Source organism: Lepisma saccharinum, chromosome 11, assembly GCF_977018435.1.
Source record: "Lepisma saccharinum chromosome 11, izLepSacc3.1, whole genome shotgun sequence".
Classification (NCBI taxonomy): Eukaryota; Metazoa; Arthropoda; class Insecta; order Zygentoma; family Lepismatidae; genus Lepisma; species Lepisma saccharinum.
This window is the reverse complement of record NC_139239.1, coordinates 14,209,521-14,226,212: the sequence shown is the minus strand read 5'-3', so window position 1 is coordinate 14,226,212 and position 16,692 is coordinate 14,209,521. Positions and strand designations below refer to the sequence as shown.

Here is a 16,692-nt window from a genome sequence, read left to right as displayed (position 1 = left end):
TAATACAAATTCACTAATTCAGGCATATTATGTAATATTTAATTCGCTAATATCTTAAGAGAACATGCTTGGGGAACTCATCGGCAAGTTTAGAAGCATGTACAAAACAAAAGCAAACCATTAAGTTTAAAGCAGGTATTAAAAATAGAGCATCGTGCGAAACTTTGTTTAGGAAATGCAATATATTAACTCTGCCTTAACAATAAATTTATGAAATTGCATTAAACAGAGCATTCCCTGACATTCGCTACGAGACTCGGTGGCAAGCGGCCCGGCATCAGTACTTGTTTTTCCCGGTGAACGGGTCCGCGACAGTCGCTTGAGTCGGCTATTAAAATTACAGTTTTCACATTGTGTACTAACATTGACTACAGAAAGTGTTGAAAATGATGTCCCTCTGCTGCAACACATTCCTGGCATCTCCCAAGGAAATTGACATTTACACGTGCAAGTTCGTCAATTGTAATTCTCCCGATTTCACTTACAATAACTCTCTTTTAACTCACGGATGGTGTGCAGATTGTCTTTGCATACTTTATTTTTTAGATTTCCCCATTTTTCTTTCCACTTAGTCAGAATTGACCTTGTTACTCACTTCTCCACAATTCCTCTTTCCGAAGTAACACTCGACAAGATAAATCCTTTGTTGCAACGTAAACTTTTGTGGTGTCATATTAAGCCACAATCTTCAACACACGGACACGACACAACACAACTTGCGAGGGAGGATTATACTGGCTTCAGTCTGCAACGTCAACAGAAAGGGGAAGAGAGCGAAGGCAGGGAGAGCGAAAAAAACAGACTGTAGCGTGTGGCTGTCGCGGACCCGTTCACCGGGAAAGACAAGCGCTGATGCCGGGCCACTTGCCACCGAGTCTCGTAGCGAATGTCAGGGAATGCTCTGTATTATGACAGGAAGCTCAATAGACACCTGAAGTAAGGAACTAAAATCCTACAACAGACTAACGCTAGTTCAAGAAGAACTCGCACAGATGGCGCTTAAAACATTCAACCATCTAACAAATGTTGTAAAAGCAGAAAAGAACATAAGGTTCAATAACAAATTGTAAAAACAATTATAAAATCAAGAATATCATAGCGCAAATGAATACTACTCAGATTGTACATTATTGAAATTTGGTAATTAAGTACAACTTTTGTTGATTTGGTGTTTTAAGTCCACTTTATGCACAGTAAGGCTAATCGGGACTGGACCTACAGTTTAAAGTGGGATCCGAACCACTATGTACCTCCACCGGGTATCGAACCCGGGACCCCTTGATTACAAGGCGACGACGCTACCACTGCGCCATCGAGGAGGCAAGTATAACTTTTGTCTTGTAATAAAAAAGGGAACTGTACTGAAACCTTTAAATGTCAACGTGCATTGTTATACATTCAAACTAACAACAGATCTGATCTGCTTTAAAGTCGCAGATACTTCCGGGCTGTACTGATCCTATTCAAAAGGTCAATGGGCTTGTTACAATACAGAAGCGTCCGTGATTGTACCACTGAAAGCCAGGAAATATTGACGGATTTGTTTCATATTTCAGCGAGAGAACGGCAATTTGGAAACATAGAAAGGGCTCTTCATGATACAACCCTTAGCCCTTAACGCTCCAGTTCGATTTGGGCTAGAGCCTCGACAAATGGTGTTGGTGTAGGTGGGGAAGGGGGAATTCCGTATCTTTCCAGCCACACGCATCCAACTATTGACTGCTGCTGACATCTGCAAGGAGCGAATTTCTCCCAGAAGGTCAGATACTCGACTCGATCACCTCCGGACTGACCGAGTCGAAAGGGACCGTTCAACCTTGGTCTTGGGTCGGCCTACTCAAGAACGTGCCGGGAAATCAAAAAGCTTGGAACGGCCCATCGATTCCTAAGCAAACCAGCGCGCTCTCTCGCAGACCCTCTGTCAGCTGCGTAATATGGCTAATGTGTATGTGGTATGTCGCTGTAAGTGTGATCTGCGCTGTGCCGTAGCCAAGTTTTTTTTTGAGGAGGTTTCCACCCAGTTACAAAAAAAAATTAAAAAATCGGAAAACTGTTAGGAGAAAACACACCTGAAATAAAAGCTTACAAACCATATTAATAATATTATTAAAAGTACATATTAATTGTGCATTGATGCAAGAACATGTCTCACATGAGAGGATACAAAGTTCACTTTAAGATATATACAAGTGTGTGTATATATATATATATATATATATGTGTGTGTGTGTGTGTGTGTGTGTGTGTGTGTGTGTGTGTGTGTGTGTGTGTGTGTGTGTGTGTGTGTGTGTGTGTGTATCAGTACAGTAAAACCTCGTTAATCCGGATCCCGATAAGCCGGACTTCGCTTAATCCGGACAGGCAAAAGGCAAAAAGAAACAAAAAGCAGAATGCAAGGTTTTAAATGTGGCTAGAAGTCAACAAGAGAACTTCCATAAGAAAAGGCAGTCAACCACTGATGAAATTCTGTTTCCCGCAGACTTTGTACTGTACTGTATAGTGTATTTAGGCCCATGCCCTTTAAATACACCATAATAAACGTGTTTTGTTGCTACAAACGGAGTTTTGATGCACTTTCTACTGTTCTTTTAGGTTATTTCAGTTAAACCGAACTTTCGTTAACCGTCAACTTATCCTCCCATTAGTCAGGATTAACGAGGTTTTACTGTGTGCGTGTGTGTGTGTGTTTTATTTATATATATATATATATATATATATATATATATATATATATATATCTGTGTGTGTATTTCTTTATTTACTGATTGATTTGGCTTCATTTACATCGCTTTTCTGCCAATTTCGGGTAATCGCGAAGATGAGATGAGTGACGATTCAATTGATGCAGAGACAATCACAAAGAAAACCCATACCCAGGCCAGGATTCGAACCCGGGATCCCTAGCGTGTATATACCTAGGTAGATAGATAGATAGATATACAGGGTGCATAGGCTATTTCAGGACACCACATTTTCAATGTATAAAAAGCTTATACCTTATTAATGTGTCGTTTTTGTTGCAGATATACGATGAACCTATATTAACTCAAGAAATGAAAAGAAGCGCTGTGATTGTGGCCTTACATGCAAAACACAAGGATTTAGAAATTGCTAGGTTCCTGAATGTTTGCCAGATCATTTGTCCATAAAGTTCGGAAAGAGTTGGAAGCCTCCGGTTGAAATGTTTCAAGAGTTTCGAAGCGAAAAAGGCATTCTCGACGTTCTGACATTATCAGGACACCAGAATGTGTCCGAAAGGTTCAGGAAATTATCAATGATACCCCCAGAAAGTCAATGAGGGCCATTGCAAAGGAACTCAAGGTGTCGAGAAGGCACAATTCGAACATTGGTTCATGAAGACATTGGATACAATTCGAATGCGATGAGGAAAGGTCAATTCATGTCTGCAAAAGCAAAATAGAATGGTCTGATCCGTGCAAAACGGTTACTCACTAAAGTCAAAAACCCTGAGGTACATGGCATACTGTAGTTATTCTCTGATGAGAAAAACTTTGTTCAAGAACAAAAGGTTATTCGCCGAAATGACAGATGGTTATGAAAGGATTTTTCTGAAGTTCCCAGAGTTATGCATACCACGTTTCCAGCAACTGTGATGGTTTTAGGAGTTGTGAGTAACGAATGACACCTCATTCCACCCCACTTCTTTCCATAGGGTCTTTGAGTTAATGCTACAGCCTACATTGAGGTTCTGCGGAGTGTTGTTAAGCCCTGGATAGACAGTGTACGCAATTGCAGGCCGTACGTATTTCAACAGGACTCTGCTCCTTCTCATAAGTCACACATTATCCAAGAATGGATGTCAGACAATCTCCATGACCATGTCACCCCCAACATGTGGCCCCCCTAACTCTCCAGATCTTAATCTCTTGGACTATTATGTGTGGAGCGTTCATGAAAGAGAGACTAATAAACATCCGCACAACACCAATGAATCATTGAAGGCAGCCATTGTCAAGGTGATGTCGGAAATAAAAAAAGATCACTTGATTCAGACCTGTCAACGCTTTCGGTCCCGTCTCGAGAAAGTCATTGAGGCTGAAGGCGATTTTATAGAATAAACCTATTCAGAAGCTTTTGTTTCTCATGGGTACCAATTTTCATGAAAATATATTTGATCTTATACGAGATATTGTTATTTTTCAAAATTTACGTAAATGTCCTCAAATATCCTATGCACCCTGTAAATATATGAGTGTGTGTACAAAAATCTGAAGGGGGTGCAACTGAGGCTTGATAGTATGCTAGTTCTCCATACACTGCATCCCCGCCCCCTTCAGAGTTTTATTAAATTTACGAATTGTTGCTTCGTTTAGCAATTTGGTTCCACAGATTTTCAAAATTGCTATCTTTCAAAATATTAATGTGACCTAGGAAAAAATTAATGGTAGAGAGCATATTCTCTGTTCATGACACTTTTTCGTTTCTTTAGCTTTCAAAAGAGCTCAGAACCTGTTTGCTAGCTTCACGCGTTATGGAAATTAATATGTCTTGAAGTACCTTATGGAATCTTTTGATGTGAATAACATTTCCTAGTGGGACATGTGTACTTTTGGAGACGATGTTAATGGGTAATAAAGACTTTTATATTACCAGCGAAACGAGTCCCATCGCCGCTGTTTCCTGGCTATCGAGACCGGAGCACTCAAGTAGCTCCCAAATTGTCCTCACGATGATGCGTCGGGATCGAAATTTTGGGGTCTCCCACTGGGAATCGAACCCGGGACCGCTCGTACCAAAGAAGAAAGTGCTTACCATGTGGCTGCACTGGAGCTCACAAAAACATATCTTCTGATGTAAGAAACTGTGTTCGCGGCCTCTGTGGCTTAGTGGTTAGCACAGCGCCCTGTTTCCCAAAACGCACTAAATTTTTCTACTACTATTTTTTCTTATTTCCATAAGCACCATAAGGTCTCGGTTTCGAATCCCGGACCGAGCATGGGCGTTCTTTATGAGTGTCCTATAAAATATACCAAATGAATCAAGAATTTGTGTTCTACATACACCCACATGCCTTGATGGTGTGTTGCAATGTTCAGTGCATAGTGGTTTTATTCAATAGGCAGAACGCAGACTACAAATGAATAGTCACGAGCACTACCACTACTAATAATAATATTAATATAATACTAATTAATGCATATTGAAATAACAATGGTGTTTATTATCAGGGAAGAAAGATTTTGGTACTTTTAAAGTTGAGTTGTAGTTCTTATTCATCATAAAATGTTATAAGTTCGTATATAATCGTGCGTCCATGTAGGCTCACACACACAAAATTATGGTCGGCAAAGGGAAAAAAATGTTCTGAAATTGTTTTAAAAAACGTGCAAGAATAAAGGTCTGCCTTTATGCAGATCTAAACCAGCTACATTAACATTCTTTATTCAACACTATCAAATAACATAATTAGTAATAATTACATAAAGTAACCCGTATTTAGGAAGTAAACGTGGCATTTAGTTTCAATCAACTTGTTATACTGGATTACGCTCAACACAACATTTCCATGATTTCGAACTAACAATATCTTGCTACATTATCTTGGGAAGTATTGGGGCTGCAATGTTTATATTGTAACATTTCATAGCTCTCGTTCTGCTCTGGAAAATGAAACTTTAGGGTTTTATGTAGCTCTAAAATGAGTCAAAATAATTTATTTTTCTGTCAATTTTTTGAACAAAACTTGAAAGAAAAGGAAGGAAACATATGCTGAAGAATCGAAGAGAGAGGGGTAAAAAGGGGATACATGTGATAATCTCACAAAAAGGTACAAAAAGTGCAGCAAAGTGTGTTCATTTTACTTGATTTCATATCCTAACATACATATCTCAAACAATCTGTATGCAAACATCTATATCTTTGGATAGGTGCTGAACTTATATTCCGTTCCCCAGTTATTAGTTTTAATCTCAACTATAAAAAGATGCTGGAACGACGTACCGTTGCGTACCACAAAATAATATCACTGATGATGATGATGATTATTATTATTATTATTATTATTATTTCATCCAATGTAAATATATGAACACAAGATATATTAGGTTCTCGTTTACATGTTATACGAATAGCATCGACCGAAAATTATTACTTTTTTCTAAATTTTTGGTCCTCTCACCGACAGGAAACAAATTTAGCACAAAAACTTTCTTTTTTCTTCCCAGTTTATTGTTTACAACAATTAATGTAACAATGGATAGACTTTTTGTAGTGTATTAAAATAAAAAATATTAATTGTTTGTTTGTTTGGATTGTTGTTTTAAGTCCACTTTATGCACAGAAAGGCTAATCGGTACTGGACCTTCAGCACTGTACCATGTGCCTCCACCGGTTATGGAACCCAGGACCTCTTGACTACAACGTTGTCGCCTTGTAATCAAGTGGTCCCGGGTTCGATTACCGTTGGATGAACATAGTGGTTCGGATCCTACTTTAAACTGTAGGTCCAGTCCCGATTAGCCTTACTGTGCATAAAGTGGACTTCAAGCACCAATTCAATCAATCAATCAAACAAACCTTGACAACAAGGCCACGACGAATAAATAAAATGGATGTCCAATGTCACAGCAGGAATTGATTTGCCGGAACATAGTCCCGGTGCGTTCCGGCTCACTTTAAGCTATGTAGAGTTGGGTGTAATCTCAAAGTGTCGCATGTGGATCGCGACCCATATCTCGATCATCACCGCCCTAGTGTTTATAAGGTCTTTGATATGGATATATCCTATCTACATACAGGATATATTCGAATGCATGCACGAGTAGGTGGGGGAGGGGAGGTATATTTTGCAAACATGCCTTTCCAGTGCAGCTGTTTGGTTCGCAAGGCTAAAGCTGGGTGAGGCCATAGGTGTGACTTTTCCAAGGCTGGCCACGACCGGACATAAATCCCAGCGTCTCCTAGCTGTTTAATGGTAGAGGACAGACGGACGGGAGATGGAATAGATAACGCTATGAACGATGTTTGCGCTCGCACTGACCGTAAAAGCCATTCAATGTTCAATGAATGATTTCCGGCCTGCAAGAACTTTCTTGTCGAACGCCTCGTATTGGTTGTCGATTGCTTCCAGTGGGGAACAAAGCTGCACATGAATGCAACTGTTGGAACAGTGGTAACGGCAGCGGATTTCATGGAGCAGGAGCTGAGGGAAACGTTAGTACCTCACACTGTATCACGCGAAATACACGCAAGGGTACATTTCGTATTGTTTGGGGATTTTTGAAAAACCAAGCTGAAATCCTATCTTACAACAAACAATCTTGCACCTCGATAATTTCCGACTGACTTCTTTTGAACACAAACAAAAAAAAATACGTTTTGCCTTAACTAAATTTTGTAATATGACCAAATTGTATGGTAGCTGTAAACAAATGTGGACGATTAGTAAAAACAAAGTGATTGATTGATTGAATTGGTGTTGGTGCACTTTATGCACAGTAAGGTTAATCGGGCCTGGACCTACAGTTTAAAGTGGAATCCGAACCACATCCGCCGTAAAAACAATGTGGTTGTGGTAAACAATTATTTGTTTATGACCCATTTAAGCACATATTTGGTCATGAAAAATTATTTTCGGTTACTCTAAACAAACTAACCTTTTTCCAAAATGACAAATTTTGGCAATGAACTAGGCTAATTGAGAATGAACCTACTGTTTAAATTGGAATCTGAACTGTTATGTGCCGCCAGCAGGAATCGAACCCGGTATCCAATGATTACATGAATTCGAATGAGCTAAGGTACTTTGACTGAATGAGTTCAAGCCATACTAACAATTTTGTTCCTCTCTCCACAGGAGAATATGAATGGCAGTGGCAAACGCGCTCACACACACAGAAATACGTGCATGTATATATGTGTATTGGACTCCCGTGTAGCCAATTGACCAGCACTCTAGAAGAAGTGGTTGGATGAGGTCTCAAAAGTCAGAAAACAGCGCCGATGGGACTCTATGCACTTACAACACGTCATCGAACAAAAAGTTACATGGCAGGCCCTAGTCCCCTGTGTGTGTGTATGCATGTATGATACTGCAATTAGTAGAAAATGGCGATTATGATTTTTTTTAAATTGCGATAAATTCAAAACAGTTTTGCAAAACTGGCCAACGGATCTCGCTGAGTGAATATAAGGTGAGGGTGTTATGGCGACTATGATATTTTAAACTACAGGGTGACGCAAAAGTCAGTTTACATACATGAATGGCCACAACGATCGCCAGACCTACCACCCCCGAATTCTTACTTGTGGTGACACTAAGGATCATCCTGTATGCAGACCTCAAATGAAAGGATCACAGGCAGCATCTACCAAATCATCAACTCCACCACACTAGCAGACTTCTTACGGAACTGGAGTGTCGAATTGAAGCGAGCATTCAAGCGGATGCTGCTCGCATTTGCTTTCCTCACCCTGCATGTTCACGTGTATACATCACTAAAGAAAAGCTTACACGAAATGGCGAAAAAAAGAGACGAAGAGAAGGGAAGTACGAGTAAAGACAGCAATTGGCTACGAGTATATTAAACACAGCGGATGAACAAAGACGATAAGCATAATCTTCCTAATTATGAAAGCTGTTAATTTCTTTCCTCACGCCCGGGTGCTCTTCCAGCGGATACTTATCATCTTCTGGTCTTTAATATTTTCTCCCTCTTTCTCCAGGAGCTGCTTTTGTTTCACTTTTATTATCTTCCCTCCCTTTTTTTTTGCCGCTTCCCCCAGAATCGTATGTTTGCGTTATGAAGCCATTCTCTCTTGGATAATTTGGAAGCAGTTCGTGCTGGAAACTTTTGTCTCATCCCTCTCTCCTTTGCCTTTTTCTTTCTTCATTCGTGGCTAAGGAGGTTCATTAGTGCAACACAGCAGGAACTGCTAAAAAGGAAGTCGACAAATGACTTCGGAACCCGATTAGCAAAGATGGTCCTGAAAAGGGTTTGGGGATGGCTCTGAGAAGGACCGGAGCGGGGAATTCCTCTGGAACACCTCAAGTCCTTCTCCTCGACAGACTTGCAGTTTCATTAAGAGCGGGAGGATTATTAATTAGTCTCTCGCCTTCCTTCGTTTCTTATGCATATAAAATACGAAATCGGGACGCCGAAAACTTTCCCCTTTTCCAAGTTTTCCTTCGCGGGCGTTCTTGTTTGTTTGTCGCTTTTTGTTTCGTTGTTCGTTCGGTTGTGTTTTTTTTCCTCTTGCTTTCGCCCTTCTTCTGCAACTTTTGGAAGTTTTCTTACAAAAGTTGATGCTCTTGATATCAGAAAGGAAGGGAAAAAACGGATCGTCTGGAGATCTTAAAGTTATCCATGGAATTCTTGAGTGCTTGCTTTCAAAGGAATTCCTTGGTCTCCTTGATTTGTGGGAAACTGTTTCCGTATCATAGGTCTTGGATCAACTTATCCCAATATATAGTTTCTACGTTTCCTTCTATTCCATCATATGCCTTGAATGTTTGATTGTAACACAAATCAAACTGTAGAAGTTCTTCCAAATACAAAAGTGTAATTCAATCGATAATATAAGCACAAATAATCTCTCATTCAGGAATTTCTTCCAAAGTTTCTAACATTAAACTATATTTATAATACTATGTTAACATATATTTATATTACGTATGTTCGTTTGTTTGTGTGTGTGTGTGTGTGTGTGTGTGTGTAATGTGTGTATATATGAATGTATTTGTTGTCTATACATTTTTGTATATCTGTTATGTACAGTGGGATCCACGAGTTTTACCGTGCAAATTGTCCATCAGCATGTTCGTGCAGTTTATTTGACCAAATAAGAGCTTCAATTAATAAAAGAAAACTCAAAAGAAGCTGTTGACAACTTCTGCACCAGCATACATAATAATCCATCGCTTAAAATCACATAGGATGTAAGAGAAAAATTAATGTAAATAGTCATGGACAATTTGCACGTTAAACACACTGTACATGTATGTATGTATGTATATAAGACCCTATTGTAATATGCAATATTTTATTAAACGAGTGACTATTCTCTGTTAAGACATATACATAAATATTGAATAAGCTAATTACTTCATGCTTACTTATGTCCAAATTTCAAACGTCTATGAATAAAATTATAAAAAAATATTAGTATTTTCTCAATGGTGTACAGTGGGATCCATAAGTATTACCGTGCAAATTGTACATCACCATGTTCGTGCACTTTATTTGACCCAATAAGAGCTTCAAGAATTTAAAAATGAAACTCAAAACAAGCTGCTGACAACTTCTGTTCCAGCATACATAAAAATCCATCGCTTAAAAACATATAGTATGTAAGAGAAAAATTAATGAAAATAGTCATGGACAATTTGCACTGTAATACTCATGGATCCCACTGTACAACGTGGTTCAGATTCAACTTAAACTGTATGCTCAGTCCTTACATAAAAATAAACTTTCACAAGAACATTTTGGTAAGATATTGAGCATTGAAAAGGTTATGTAGAAAATTACAAAACGTAATGCGTATACCCCCACATTGAACACTTCTTATAAAAATATTCGATGCTAGAATAAACAGGAAGTTATTGCAGCGACAATCTTTAATTTAGAAAATAGAGAGAAAAAAAAAACATTTCAGGTCCAGAACACATAAGAAAACTGAATCAATCATGTTGGTACTTTTCATGTTATGGATTGAGTGGGGGAGACGACGGAGAGGGGTGGTGATAGCCGTGTCTAGAAGTAAGTGATTAACAGCCTCTACTTTGTAAAACAGACAATAGACTTTTCATTAGCTTATCGTAGATGAGCTGGAGGATATATGCCATCCACAAGAAACGTTTGTTAATCTACCACTGTTCCATGCATAATCAGTTGTAAAGATAACAGTACGTAAAGGATCCATTGCTTTTTTGATATAAGTTTCTTTTCCTCTCTTCATTCTATGTGGTTTTAAGGTATGGAATTGTACAGTCACGGACACTTCTGTGTTGTAACAATCCTACTGACTTTCAGTGGGATCATTACAAACCAGAAGTGTCCATTACTGTACTTGTGCTGAAGCAGATGTTGTCCGTCCTCTGCTTCTTCGTGCTTTCTTTTTTAAAATCTTGAACACCACGTCGCGAGAAACACAATGAATTAGCATGGTGATAGAACATTTGCTTCCTACTATAAGATATATTTGCCGTTAGCTATTTGAATAATCGTGCTATCTTAATCAATGATATACCGGCTCGGTGGCCGAAGTTTCTGGTTCGTTTCCTTTCCTGTCCATGGGTGTTCTTTGTGTATATCAACTTCACTCATCTCCATCGCGATTATCCAGAAAAGCGACGCTAAATAACAAAACTAGAAATAAATCAATGATGTGTCCCTTATGGATCACCTCCAAAATTGATTTACATTTTTCGACACGAATTCAAGCCCAGGACCTGGTGCAGGAACTCCAGGCAGCAATGTCCAATCACAATAGAATCATAGCTCCATCAATCATGCGTATCGCTTTCCTGGATGGTTCGTGAGTTGGCCTTTCGTCATGGCAATCTCGAAATTCAACCTGCTGCTAAACGGAGTCAATCTGGGCTCCCTGAATGGCCCTACCTACACCTCTTTACAAGCAAAGATCACGGATTGATGGGTTCCAGATGTTCACACGTTCGGTGACGGACAACCGGTGGGAGGGGGAATGCAAGGCCTGTGGGAGGCGCATGGCAAGGAGGAAACTTATTATCAATTCCTGTTAAGAATCAGGGTGCGGCTTTGTCGCTCGTCCTTGAGTAACGGGATAAGAGATGCCAGAGGAGACCTTCCTGCATCTCTGGACCGGATGGCCTTTCGGAGGGCTTTTTCTTCATGAAATTACCCCCACCAACCCCCTTTCTCTAGAGAGTAAGCACCGGAGAACAATAGTTTTGTAAATGAGCCTGTGCGAATCAAAGAGGCATAGCAGATGAAAGTAGATATAAAAAACAACAATGAAGCAATCAGGAAAAAGGTGTTTGAAAAGAATTAAAAATTACACCCAGAAATAAGCAGGGTGTGAACTGAAAAGAGATTAAGTAGTTATTCTCTTTTGCGAGAATGAAGTTTTCACTCCTCCTTTTACATGACATGCACATGCACATTTCAGTTACAAGTCCAAGACAATTCAGCAAGCATGTGCTGTTCAAACTTTTAACATGCATCAGTGCAAACATGTTATTGGATATCTTTTAGATTACTCAATCTGGCAGCATGTTAAAAGTTAATTACGCTGTTTGTAAATTATATTATATTCACACAGAATACAAATAATATATAGAGCAACAAAAACTAATTTGTTACGCGGGTAAAACCAAATTATGCAATTTGTACTGTTCTTGAATAGAGAAAACCAAAAGAACTGAATAATAAAAACTTGTGCTGTCATTTTGAAGATAAACAAAAAAAAATGGATGACAGTTTAACTCACATTTGGGTAGAAACTTCTTGATGTCATTGTGAAGATGAATAAAGCAAAATTTTCTTTCACTAACATCAAATCTTAATTGTTTGAGAAACAATAGCAATTCTTTTCACCCATACATTCACCTGAAAATCTATCAAATGTAGAAAAATCGTTCGTGGCTACTTGATTTATATGAGAAATTAACAGCAAATATTAGTACATAGTATGTAATAATTGTTACAGATAATACTACAAAGCGGGCGGTAAAGCTCGATTTAAGAAAAGTTTGAAAAAAACGTGCAATATCTTTAAAAATTAGAATCTTGGTAAGGGAAATTCTTGCACAAGGCAATTAAGGAATAGTGAGATTTCCTCCCTTACCGGTAGAAGTCAAGATTTAAGGAAGGCTGGGTTAGGATTGGCAAAATTCCCATCGGATTTTAAAGCAAACTTCGTTAGTAGGCAATGTACCATGCAGTTGCGCAAAGCTGCATAATGCACTACCTACTATCAAGTTTTACATGCAAATCCAAGGGGCGTTGTGCCAATCCTAGAAAATCGGGCAAAGAGTACATCAATATAAGCCTTCTATCTTCCTGTGGTATCTCTGATTTTATCTAAAACAGTGTAAGGTAATAAGAAAGTTTTCTTAGAATCTCCCCTTATGATGTATTATTTGTCTTTGTCCCTCAATTGAATCGGAACACACTTTCGGGAAGGTGCTAACTTCTTCTCACTTTACGTTTACACATTACCGTCAACACTGCTGCCATCTAGGGGACAAAAGTGTCATTATCGCATCGAGGCAAAGCCTTTTGAAAGCTCCTCGCCTCGAACACAAGAACTTGAGAAACTTCCGTCCTCGTCCGGAAGGTCTTTTCTTCAACTTCTAAGTTGATCATCTTTAATGGAGATGGGGGAGGAGGAAGGGGGGGCTCCTTCTCGGAAACAGAGGTTGGGCGGAGACCGGGCCCAGGAGGAAAGTTCCTAAAATGCAATTAGTCACCTCCACGGTAATTAAAGCTCTTGATCAATCAGGGAACAGGTACTATGAGCCTGCTGACAGAAAGATTAAGACCTAGTTTGTTGCTGATTTTAATTGACAACGCTTTCCGCAGGCGCCTGTTAATTTCGCCTGAGATGCACGGAGTTCCTTTGGTCGAAACTGTGGTTCTTGTTCACCTATTTAGCAACGCTATTAAATGTTTACTGCTAACTTAAGCATCACGGTGCTTTAGCAAGGAGGGAAGACAAAACTCGATGAGCAATTCTTGTTTTAAAATTATCTGTAGGCACTTACATTGTTATGCGAGATCCGAACTCTGGAATTTCCAATCCTCATTCAGGAATCGAAAATTACAACCATGGCTGATACATATGTATATTAGATTATGGAGAAGAATGCGAAGAAATGATGAAGTGAGTAGCCTATCGGTTGAATTTTATAATATGAGCAAACAGTAAATAGGAACACACACGCACACAAACCTCTCCAGTACTTTCTACAATACGATCACAATACGTTCAGTTGCTGCTTTGAGCCCGACCCTGTGGCCGAGTGGTTAGCACATCGCGCTGCGACACCAAGGGTCCCGGGTTCGAATCCCGGTCGGGTATGGTTGTTTGTGAATGTCCATTTTCATCCATTTCATCATTTCATCACTCATCCCCATCTTCGCAAATTAGCCAAGAGGCACAAAACGCGAAGTAAAATAAACTAAATCAATCAATCAATCAGTTGCTGCTTTGCAAAAAGATATCAATTGGAATATGACATTTATTATTTATGCCTATTATTAAAGAATATGCCAGTGTCAAGGTCATTGTCTTCCCTAAATATCACTTTTACTTCTTCGTGTCTTGTTACTTTTAGTCTTATCTTCCAATAGTCATAGTGATATACGTACAATTCTGTTATTTTATATCTTATCTGTGACACTGATTCTCATATCCGCTACTTTGTGTCTTATCTCTCATAGGGATTCACAAATCGGTACCCGGTGGAGTCACGTAGTGGTTCGGATCCCACTTTAAACTGTACGTCCAGTCCCGATGAGCGTTACTGTGCATAGAGTGAACTTAAGCACCAAGTCAATCAATCAATCTTATTTCTCACAATGATTCACATTTCTATTAAGCTCTTCCATACCTATAAAATCCTTGGAACTTGAAATTATCTGCCAAAGAAGCTCTTGCGTCTGGACCTCTGTAGGTTCTGTCTTTTTTTCTATTTGTGTTAGTAATTGTCTCTTCGACCTTCATCCATTTAATCTATTGTCGCGATTAGCTAGAAGGTGGCAGGAAAAGACCTACAGTGCAAGAAATGCACACGAATATACGCAATAAGAACATATCGATATAAGTTGCGCTTTACAAAGCAAATATTTGATTTGGTTTTCTTTTCACAAAGATCCGGAGTTCACTATAACTATTCTTCACCCATTACAATAACGTAGAGTAAACAAATGCAAATGTAAGCAATCCTATAGGTTGAATCTGTTATGCAAGAATCTCGCGCATATGAATCCACTGCTTATACACTATGCAACTAGGTTACATTGAAGCTTTGGGACTTTAATTTACGCCCAATGTATCTACGTAGGAGCTGAGAATTAGCCAATAGACAAGCTGACAGGTTACGTACTTTGTTTACGTCGACTTCGTTGTTGCAGTGAACGAAGAATAGAGAATATTTTCTCTTTTTGATGTCATTCCGAATAAGCAAGGAAGTAAGTCGTGTTAGAATTGCAGTATTAGGTTACTTCGCAAAGCATATCTCTATTGAACATAAATAACAATATAAAACCAGAGAAGAAAAGTGCCGCCATTTTTGGTTCACTGTACTGCTAAAACAAGCACGCCGCTTCCAAAAGAATTTACTAGGATATGAGGAACACTGCAATAAACATGATAATCCATTAATGTAGTAACGCAGTCGGAGAAACTGAGCAACATCAAAGGAAAAAGGACTTCCTGGTCAGTTAAATCCACAGCACATCATCATGAACATTCATATAATTGCTACAAGGTCCACGAAGCATTTAAATAAAGATCACAGCATCATAAACGTCCACCAAAAATAAGAAAAATGAGAGAGGAAAGTAACGTTCAAGTTCAACCACAGTGTACAGGTCCGAATAAAAATAACAAAAGACTGCAATGGAAGCAAATACAAATAGTATAACAAAACGTGACAAACAATTATAACTCTCGGTATGTAAGTAGCTGGTAGCGAGGTACGTCAGCTTGCATGACGAAATACTTAAACATGGCAGGCGGAACAGAGTCCAGGTGGCGCAACCTTCGCTCTCAAGGTCTTCACAACCTTAACCAATCCGACCTTACACACGCTGCAATGGAGATCAAGACAGGGTAATTAAAATCTACCAAAAAAAAAATCCGGGTCTGCTTATTTTCATTTAGGCCTAACGCCAAAAGTAAGAAAAGGAAATATATAATGTTACGTGCCTCAAATGGTAAATAATATCCCGAAATTTCATGCGTGGCCATAAATATTTGCAGGTGTTCTCCGGCGTAGTTCATAAAACGCATCCACGTACTTTAAGTGCCCACGTACGCCCAAACACATGCGTATTACAATGCGAAGGTCTTTATCATAGTTCGCACGATGTATATTTGCATACGTAGATGGTACGTTTGGTGAATAGTAAATTAGCATCTCCCAATTCTAAAGAACTGATTTCTTCAATATACAATGTTTTATTTTAATGAAGCAAAACCTATACTACGTCTGTCTACGCTCTTCTGCTACACACACACACACACACACACACATATACACATTTAATTCTCTCATCCACTGCTCTCTGCTTATTGGGCATGTTTCTTAATTTCAGTGCAACCCACAGGCTTTGAATCTTACTCTTCGCGTCAGCATATGATGAACTTAACTTCATACAATGTTATCAGCTGATATCTTCTTCTTCCCACTAACCCTTTCTTCTAGTGCATTTTTTCTCAGTCATTCTCACTATCAATTCTTGTTGGTTTTTTTAATTATTGATCAGTTCCATCATTCACCAATTCTTTCCGGCACAATTTCATTTCTTAGCCTACTTATACTCTGTCCCGAGAATCTCTGGAGCAAATAGTGACTCGAGAGGGCTCGACCAATGAACTCGTGCGAGGGAACAGGATTGCGTGGAAAGGTAAATAAAAAGCTCCTGCAGTTACCAGCTGTTTGCATAAGCGTGCACTGCTTCGCTACGCCCACTCACTTTCTCCCCTTCTGTACAGTTATGCGCGGCCTTGCTCCAGAGATTC

At 39.1% G+C, this 16,692-nt stretch overlaps 1 pseudogene; it reads left to right on the top strand.

Annotated features, from left to right (window-relative positions):
- The first annotated feature begins 1,934 nt into the window (after positions 1-1,934).
- On the top strand, positions 1,935-3,687 carry LOC145995378 (uncharacterized; annotated as a pseudogene).
- Positions 3,688-16,692: the final 13,005 nt, after the last annotated feature.